This window comes from Dreissena polymorpha, chromosome 10 (assembly GCF_020536995.1).
Source record: "Dreissena polymorpha isolate Duluth1 chromosome 10, UMN_Dpol_1.0, whole genome shotgun sequence".
Classification (NCBI taxonomy): domain Eukaryota; kingdom Metazoa; phylum Mollusca; class Bivalvia; order Myida; family Dreissenidae; genus Dreissena; species Dreissena polymorpha.
The window spans coordinates 11,865,280-11,875,866 of NC_068364.1; the positions used below are offsets into that span (position 1 = coordinate 11,865,280).

Here is a 10,587-nt window from a genome sequence, read left to right on the forward strand (position 1 = left end):
CAGCCACACATCTTCTTCATGTGGTTATAATCGTGCTAGTTTATTGTGAAATTAAATTATGCAAAATATATCATTGGACTGGACACGAATATCTACTATCACTATGACTATATACAGACTATGCACATACTTGTGTTCCCTCTTACCTTGAACTTGACATGCAATTACAATTTTTTGGAATATGGTTAAATTATAATTAAATCATTTTCATAATATTCTAAACAGCATCACAAAACCACTATTGTTCTTGCAAATGCGACCACAATATTTATCCTCATAAAATGTGTTGTTACTTTCAATCGTAAACCGAATGACACATAGCAATCCGTTTGGGTAATACCTCTACAGCGTTGCTCAAACCAACATTTTCATCCCTCAAAAGCGTCCAATTGTTGACTTTGACAAATTGACCCATCTGATCTGGTTGCCGAAATCGCCTAAAGTAATCGCCACTTGACGAGGTTTGATCAAATAAATGTATCTTGGACGTTCCAGATAAAAGTGTGTAGAACACTGGTGTTGCTGGACTTGTAGCTGAAGTTTACTGTAAGTGTTGTCGGCCAAGAAGATCTCATCGTCAGAGAAACACATATGACTCTGATATCTCAAACGGCTCCCTTATATAATTCATTATACGTTGTACAAATATCTTCAAACCTGAACAATTTGTAAGGTACTGCTCGATTCAGCTGTTTTATTGATCTCACACTGAACTGTCAACATTTACCGTGTTATTCTTAAGGAATTATTTTGATCGTTCGATCTTGTCTAGACAGTTCTGACCTTCAATAACGAAAAGTATCCTTAATTGATTTGGTCAACTCTTTTACATATCTTTTTATTCCCAAGTACTTTATTCAATTTCATCCAACTGTGATAAGAGTGCGACTCATGTAAATATGAAATGTGCTCTGGCAGTCATTGTAATATTGTGTCAGTCCTCTCAAACAGTTCTGAATCTCTGCCTGCAGATCTGTTGACTCGTGTTTAACACATATCTTATATCAGTGCATGACCTGATCATGTTCAAAATCGACAACAAAGATAACATTTGACACGAAGTCAAACGCTTTTTTACATTATTAACCATAGTATTATTATGGAAGAAGTTGTGCTTGCTCAACTACAAACCTTCTTAAGTTAAATCTTATTATTATATACCTGTTTATTGCATTTAACAAAATACAGGTTGTATCAATCGTTGAAATAAAAAATCCCGTATTACGCTACTCGCTGTTTCCAATTCCGTATTACCAAATTAGCTGGACTACTTCGACCCATTTAATGACGTCACATTCCGCGCACCGAAAATATAAATATTTTATATTACGAAATATATTACGTAGTACATCGTGTGACGCGTCATTTCTGTGACGAAACACAATAGTTTTATCTAAACTCTCTGGAATTTAAGGACATGTCGGACGTGGTGTTTTTTAACAGTAAACTATTTGTTAAAAATATCGAACGAATTCAAATTATTTATTTATTTCGATAGGAATACAATACAATAGTGTGGTTTAAACTAAGTTTCGATAAAAACATGGAAGAATAGAAGTGGAAGTGCATATCGTTTCAACGTTTTTGTTATAAACATCGGATTAAAGTTGTTAACTTAATTGTTATAAACATTGGATTAACGATGGCATTAAGGTAAGCGTGTCGGAAACCTGTGTTTTCCCGGTTCGAATATTTGCACATTAATTTACATAGACTGTATTCATACGCGTCTTAAATAAACTATGGCGTACCGTTTGTGTCATTGTTTTGTCAGTTTTGTTAAAGTAAACAATACAATTGTTATCTGTTTTCGTTAGTTGTTGTATATAATTAAAGGAATATTACGCTAGTCAATTGTTCCAAGAGTTTGTATCACTCTCGTGGCTTGTGCTATTTCGCATCACACTCGAGGCTCCGCCTCTTGTGTGATACGTCATCACACAAGCCACTCGAGTAATACAAACTCTTGGAACAATTGACTAGCGTAATATTCCGTATATATCATTCTTGAGTAACGAATCAAATGAAACAGTTATTTTTCCTTTTTTTATAAATAACCCGTAAAAGGCTATTTACTAAGTAAGGAAAAACTATTAAATTCCGAAATGTAGATAACGACGGACAACTCATCGCTGTGGCGGACAACTCACTATGGCGGACAACTCCTCTCAGTGGCGGACAACTCCTCATTGTGAAGAACAAATTCTCAATGTGCCAACTTCTCACTGTGGCGGCCAAATTCTTATTGTGGCGGACAACTCCTCACTCTGGTTGACAAGTCCTCACTGTGGCGGATAACTCCTCGCTGTGGCGAACAACTTCTCACTGTGGCGGACAACTCCTCACAGTGGAGAACAACCCCTCACTGTGGCGGACGACTCATCGCTGTGGCGGACAACTCATCACAGTTGCGGACAACCCCTCTTTGTGGAAGACAACCCATCGCTGTGGCGGACAACACCTCAATGTGGCGGACTACTCCTCACAGTGGCGGACAACTCCTCACTGTGGCGGACAACTCCTCAGTCAGAAGGACAACTTCTCAATGGGACAACTCCCACTGTGGCGGACAGCTTTTCACTGTTGCGGACAACTCGCTGTGGTTGACAACTCCTGACTGTGGCAAACAATTCTTTACTGTAGCGGACAACCCCTCTCTGTGGCGGACAACTCCTGACTGTAGTTGACAACTCCTCACCGTGGCGAACAACTCCTCACTGTGGCGGACAACTGATCACTGTGACGGACAACTCCTGACTGTAGCGCGAAACTCCTCACGTCGGCGGTCAACTCCTCACTGTGGTTGACAACTCCTAACTGTGGCGAACAACTCCTCACTGTGGCGAACATTTCCTCACTGTGGCGGACAACCCCTCACTGTGGCGGAAAACTCCTCACGGTTGCGGGCAACTCTTTACTCTGGCGGACAACTCCATACTGTGGCGGACAACTTCTGAAAATGGCGGACGATCTCGAACATTAAAGGTCAATCCTGGGCATTGCCGTAAAATCTCGGACAGTGAGGGTGAAGCTCCTGTCAGTGGCGAACAACTCCTGACTGAGACGGACAACTTCTGACAGTGGTGGACAATCTTGGCAACTGACGGACAGTATCGGACATTGACATACTATCATTGACCTTGACGAATAACATGGAAACCGTGGTTGACAATCCTAGACATTGACGGACTATATCGGACATTTTCTGACTTAAGCGAACAATAATTTACTCTGGCGGACAAATTCCGGACAGTGACGGACTATTCCGGATATTTTGGGACGTTTTTCCTACATATGGTGGTTAGTTTCTGACTGAGACGGACCATTCCTTACTGTGGGGGACAATACCAAACTGTAGAGCACAATTTCAGACTTATGAAGACTATGCATGACTTTGGCGGACTGTGCCGGACATCGACGAAAAGTCTATAATTGTAGCTGACAAATCCTTACTGTGGCAGAAAATCCAAAACATTGAGTGTTTGGTTGTGGTGGATAATTTCTGGCTGTTGAGGACGATACCTGATTCCTGATTGTGAGTGACAATGCTGGCCTTGTGCAGAAAATCCGGACTATGTCGGATGATTTCTGACAGTTGCGGACAACTCCTACATTTTGATAATGACATACCGTCCCGGACTCTGACGGAAAATGCCGAATATTGCCGGACTGGTGGGTCCTTGATTTTCCTATTTCTGCTAAGAAGATAATAGTCCTTCGAACATATAATTGGAACGTTTCAGGTTTCACTTAACATAAAATGTAAAACAATTGAATTAACGAATAGAACACTCAAAAATTGTAACATGATCTTGAATCTTATATACATTGTGAAACATTTTACACAGGTAAAAATTTAAAGTTACGAGATCATAAACATCTAGTAAAATTCTAATCACACTGCTATAAGGTTCAAATAGAAAAAAGGTGTTATGAATAGTCAAATGCAAGCATCATATATGTACTCAGCTTTCGTTCACATTTAAATATGTTTGAAATTATTGATTCACCATTGTTCTATGTAGCATTTATTTTGCTAAATATAAATGCGACATACTATATAGCAGGTGTAGTTGTAGTAGTATGTTTATTATGATATAATTAAGAAATAATTAAAATTGCTGTTTGAAACGTTTTAGGGTATGCAGAGACTACCAACCGCATATTTGTCTGTATGCAATTACGTCACAAAAACGATATTTGAGTATAACTTACTATCATGTGGTAATATTTCTTGTTTATGTGTTTGTTTTATTCATACGACAGTAGTTAGCCCATACCATGCTTTATTAGACTAGTCCTAGAAATAAATATATAACCTGGTCAAAGTCTACCTTACAAACACAATATCTGAAATCGTTTGACAACGATGTGCTTTCGGCTGGCATCTCCTTACCGATCATATTGATATTCTATATTTTGTATACATCACCAGTTGTTAAAGTCAAAATGACAGACTTCGGAAACAATACAGAAAAGGATGTTCAATTCGCAAAAGCTGTAATTGAGTAAGCACCACTGCAATGTAAATGATTTTCGATTTGCCGTCTTTTGAACCCGTGTTCATGATTTTAATCTCAACAATAGGTATACTTGACAGTTTACAAATTTGGATTATGATCATAGTGTTCGTTTGAGAATAAACATATGTGCAGTGCCTTTTACCCGCAGAAAAAAAAAACGTATACGCGCAATATTTGAATAGCGTATTCATTTTTATTTAAGGTAGACACCCCATGAGAGAGAAAAACAAGATATAATTCGAATGGCACGCAGTATGTAAACAGCACGAACTGAAAGTGGGTAAATCCTACTACATCATAGCAAAGGACTGGACTACTTTCACTGACGACCAATAAAAAGCCAGGTAACACATTTGCATATACGTTTTGCTCGACATTTTTATGTGGTTCTTGGAGAGGCAGTTGACTGCAAATACTCGTATTCGTAAATATTTGTCGAAAGCAATATAAACATAACTTACATAACGGCCTATTAAACTCTCAGACAAAACAGTTGTAAAAAAATTGATATATAAACTATTGAAGTTGAATCGTTCTCTTGTATTATAAGATATGAGATATTCCTTAAACCAGCCCTTTAATGATCATCAAAATGCTTGATATGCATATTTTATCCAAGCTAAATATAGGGATACAATTGTCCACGCGATACAGACCATTGTTTGATGTCGATGTATGGAATGTGTTTTGTTTGTTTTTGTCTTTAAAAGTGTATTTTAACTCGACAGTTCATTTCCGTAAATTAAGGCCATGAACATGTCAGCTTAAGTTCACTGTTTTATGCGTAAGTTTCGCTTACTGCTTTTTTCAGAGTGAGGTTTGAACTTGCAGGCACGGCACTCGTGATTGACCCGGATTACAAACCGATTATTGGTACCGTTATGAAGAAATGTGTTCAAGAACTGACAAAAGGACCGAGGATGCAATACTTAAGAGGCCAAGCTCAAGTATTGCGTCTCACGTGCAACTGTGCTTTTGTGTGTGTGTGTGTGTGTGTGTGCAAGACAAAACTTAATGTTGAATTCCCTTTTTCAGCAGACATACATCCTTTAAAATATTTGCGTCATTTACTAAAATGTTTAAATAAGTTCAATAATTTGAATACTATCAAAGATAATCCATTCAGACTTGGGCTACTTTCTTATGGGGAGAAGACACTTGTTTAGGTCTAGCTAGATATCTCTCTCAACAATATTTTTAAAGTTATGCCCCTTTTTAACTTAAAATATGTCGTTAGATTTCTAAAACTTTAACTCTATAAAAGATATTTAACTCAAACTTGGAATACGTCTAATGGCAACAAGACATTTGTGTAGGTCAAGGTGCATAACTCTGTCATCATTATTTTCAGAGTTATGCCCCTTTTTAATTTAGAATTTCGGGTTAACATTTTCATTAAGTTCAACAATTTTAATTCTATCAAAGATCATCATTTATTTACAGTTGAGGTTAACCTAAATTCAATTTGTATTTACTGCCATTAATGCAAATAGCCAGATGCTGTCTTTCTTGATACTCCTTTTGCTTCTGTGTTTGTTTATGCTGTTATTCAAGTAATTCGAGTAATTTTGTTGGTCCTGTGCTATACAACAAATTTGCATATTATTACACCATTAAGAAGATGTGTTGAAGCAAAACGCCTTCTTTTATGCATATTTTACATAATTTGTACTTTACCTCATTAATAAGTTGATGAAATGGTTCGTCAATCAATCGTTTTATTGTTATTATGTTTATTGATTGTTAACATTAACAAGCTGGTTTATATTCAGATTTTATTTTTGTTCTGTTAATTGAATATTGATTAACCCGATATGCAGGTCATCACCATACTTGCTGAATTAAGACTTAGAATCAGGAATACTATTAAAGCCAAAAAATCTACGACCGCATATTAAATCTAACCGTGAGTTTATTCTAACTGTTTGTGAATCATTTGATATCTTTGAGAACCACTTATAATCTAAGAACTTAATTGCAAGACTATGCCTGAGGTGTGTGCTATTAAGGCCATTAAAAAAAATTAAAAAAAAAACGATGGACGAATAAAAATATAAGTTTAAACACCTGACATATTTACAAGTTTAAAATATTTACCATGAATTACAAACAAACAACGACTACCTTAACTTAACGACTGTATTATTTATAGTAATGTGGGTTGATAAACTTATTACGCGTAACTTAACTTTGTTAAAGGGTATATAATTGTTGTGTACATCGGATTATTATATATTTATTCGACGGAGCTGTATATGTCTGCATGCAAGATTGGCGCTTAATACAATTGACTACATGCACCCATTTATCCCTAGAGCGCTGATTTTGTTTAAAATACACGCCACGCAAAGTATAAAGTATAGAAGTAAAACGTATTGTTATATATTTGATAATTGCATTACAAAACGCTTTGTTGTCTATGTCGGATTATACTGTTATCAATATATTGTCGAAATAAATAGATGCTTGCTGTATTTTGTATTGTTGTTTACTAAAATCATGTATTTCGTTTAATATGAGCATTTCATGAATACTTGCATTAATTCTTTATTATAAAAATCCTGTAGTTACAGATGCAGAGTGTGTAATACATCTTCGGCGCCAATAGTCTCTGGTTTATACTTCAAGCCATTTTATAATGCGAGATCGTCTAATATCGGTACCAATAGTCTCTGGTCTATTATTAAATTCATCTAATTATGCGATATCTACCAATAGTCTCTGGACTTTTATTAAGAACTTCTTTTTATAAGAAATTATCGTATGAAGTGTGATTTAATGCGATCAAGAGACGTCTGCGCTACGGTTTTCCTGCATCGTCCGTAGTCCTTGTAGGACTATTATGCGAAACCACTGACTATGAAACAGCACATTTAACACGGATTCAGAGGCTTTTAACAGTTTATTTTGCCTAATATACATTTGGCATAATGGATTCACGAAAAATATGTCTGTACACTCACTCTGGAGGAAAACGCGGACAGATTTGGGGGCTAATCGGTGTGCGGGTAACGCTTTTTCTTTCCGCATATGTTCTTGCTTTTGGATCGTACAATTTGTTCGTTTTGCTCTGAGAGCTTGCAAACGATGGGATTTCGCTCCATCCTTTCAAGCAGACACTTTAAGCAGAAACTCTCTACATATTTTTTTTTTCTTTCGGGGTCTCGATCACACTGACTATGATTAACTAATTTTCAAATTTAAATAGTTAAACATCTCTCGTGTTGCCATTGATTAGGATTAAGAGGATTTTGAAGGTAATATATAAATTTCTTAATTGGATCAATTAAAAAAACAATACTGCATTCTTTCCATATAAGTATAAAGATATACGTAAGCAAATAATTGCATTACGGGAAGGCTAGGTATGACCTCTATTTGACGTATTTTCTATGATCACTCGTGAAATAACAAACGATCTTACACTGACATGAACAAATATCCTCTATAACATCACCGTTATACTCGTGAACAGAAACGCTTTTATTACATCTCTAAGCGGATTTATCGAGTCATTTATGACATAGGCTTCATATAATTAACAAGAATGAAGCGTGAAAGTACATTAAAAAATATAATCCACAAACATTTAGAGGGGGATGGGTTACAGATTTATCGTTGACCACTTTACGTTCCGTCCGTTCATTCGTCGGATATTTATGTTGCGTGTAACACATATTGTATTACTGCTTGAGATACGAAACTTCAAAGACATCTTAATCAGTTCGTTAACTAGCTAACTTTCATTGTGTGGTCAAGTTTTTATTGACATTACCTGAATTACGGTGTGTGTGTTTTAACGAAAACTGCATTGTGCAATTTATATATCGTGTTTCACTCAGAAGCGTTGCTAAGAATTGATTTAACTTTAAAAAAAACTTATTAACCAGCACATTGTCTCTTGGTTCATTTATTGACGTTAGTGAAGTTTCGAGATGTTAGAAGATTGTGAGGTTATACTTGCTGGTTTACTTTGAATCGGAAAGTTGTGGAGATTAAATGGCTGCCGCCAACATCGTAAAAGTAATAGCTGGGCCGGACGTATATAATAGGCCCGCTGTTCATTAAACGGCACGACTGCCGTTATACGGCTTTGGCCGTTTATATTACATATTATCCAATTTTCCTTTCTATTTTCGAACCAGCCTTCCGTACTTTTATTTATATTTAACTGATTTTGCAAGTGTATAGCTACGGTATGTAACATTAAGTGCTGCTTTGTTTGCAATTTAAAGAAAGCACCAGCTCCAAGATGATTGATACTTTAGATAACACGGTGGATTATTATGGATTGTGGATTTAAAAGTACGACTGTTAAATGTTGCCTGCTGTCTATTGATTATAGTAAATTGTTAAGAGATGGCGTCTTTGATCTTAGAATTGTATCTATGTGATTTTTTTAACACTTACGTTTCTCAATTATTGCAGATAATATTTTACATATGTTGATTGATTGTACAATTTGCTTATTTATCATTAGAACTCTTGAAATCATGATATCCCTTATTAATCCACGTTTAAACCCACTTACCCAGATCGATTGTTATGCTCAGACCGAGTGGGGGTATTAAGTATTTCACGTATTCGTCCGTCCGACCGTACGAGCTTGTGTTTTGAACTCCTATAACTAGTTGATGGATCCCGCTCTAACTGATTAATTTGAATGACCTTAATGCGAAGATGATTGAAAAGAAAGGATTGTTTTCCTGCTACGAGGTTTGGCAGCATTGTGCCACTTTGCCTGTTGTTGTTTTTAAAACTTAAGAATGTACATATAATGCCAAAATGTCGTGCTTTCAAATCCTGTTTGACTGTCGGGTGATGTTTCTCACATTTGCACAATTGAATGACCCTTATGTGTAGATGATCGTCAAGAAAACAGTGTTGAGATTCGACGAGTTATGGCAGAATTATGACAATTTCACTGTATTTTTCATTGTAGAATATATAAAACAAAATTTGTGTAACAACTATTTAACTACTGAGTAAATCTCGCTCAAACGTTCACATAATATAGGCCAGGTGTTATCGGGTCTTGTCAAGAAAGGTTGAAAATAAAATATTACAATACTGTTTCAGGTGTGGGTGCCTGATGATAAATTTGTAAACGAATAGTTTAACAACCAACAGTTGCTATGTGGATTTTTTATTTTACAAACAAACAACAGTTTATTAGATATGTTACATATTTTATTCGCATACATGTAACACTTATGGTACGATACACGTGATCATATATACTAAATTCCTCAAAGTGGTCAACGTAACTCCACTTTTTCAACCATTTTTGCCGCTTATCAAAATGTGAATGATGATATATTTATATTAAAGTATTTTTATTCCCCATTTTTTTATTTTTTTAATCAAGCCACATCTGTTGAATTTTTGCATAAAGCTCAACAATTTTACAGAATCACATTGTACTTGATTAATACCCAATATTTTACTAGTTCATTACTATTTAAAAAGGTAAAAGTATCAAGAAACATATTTTAACTAAAAATATATATCTTTTGTTGCGATATTTTATTTGTATTTCCTTATCGATACAAATCATTAACTTATTTTGTTATTTTTCTCCTCTGGTGTGTGATTTTAAAGTAACATCTAATTTAAAGCCATTACTTAAATGTTTCGGCAATGATCGCTGTGAGGATTTTGAAGTTGCGTGTATGGACAACACAAATACACATATGATCAATATATGTCGTATAAGAGGTTTCGTTTTAATATAAGATAAAACATGGGTAGACATAGACATCAGGAAAGAAAAAAGGAGATTCAATTCTGCTAAACACTTTATTACGTTGGATAACAATTTTAGCTTCATCTGAACATGAAATTCTATTACCCATTTCTATCATTATACTAATGATTTGATTATTTAACCATTACTTTATTATCAATTTCAAAGTATTAAATACGATATTTAAAACAATTAGTTATAGGTTATGCATAACACAATCAGTGACATTTAAAACACTTTCTGTGCTATAATCCTTTCCCAAAGTACTTATATACTAAACATTAATATGGAAATATTTACAAACATATACACATATAG

The 10,587-nt window shown here is 35.3% G+C and overlaps 1 long non-coding RNA gene across 1 annotated transcript in view; it reads left to right on the forward strand.

Moving 5' to 3' along the window:
* The window catches only part of LOC127848900 (uncharacterized), a 6,231-nt gene extending 404 nt beyond the window's left edge, over positions 1 to 5,827 (forward strand). The window contains exons 2-3 of the long non-coding RNA XR_008034808.1: positions 4,726 to 4,867; positions 5,335 to 5,827. This is a non-coding gene — a long non-coding RNA (uncharacterized LOC127848900). The remainder of the gene's footprint in view (positions 1 to 4,725; positions 4,868 to 5,334) is intronic.
* Positions 5,828 to 10,587: the final 4,760 nt, after the last annotated feature.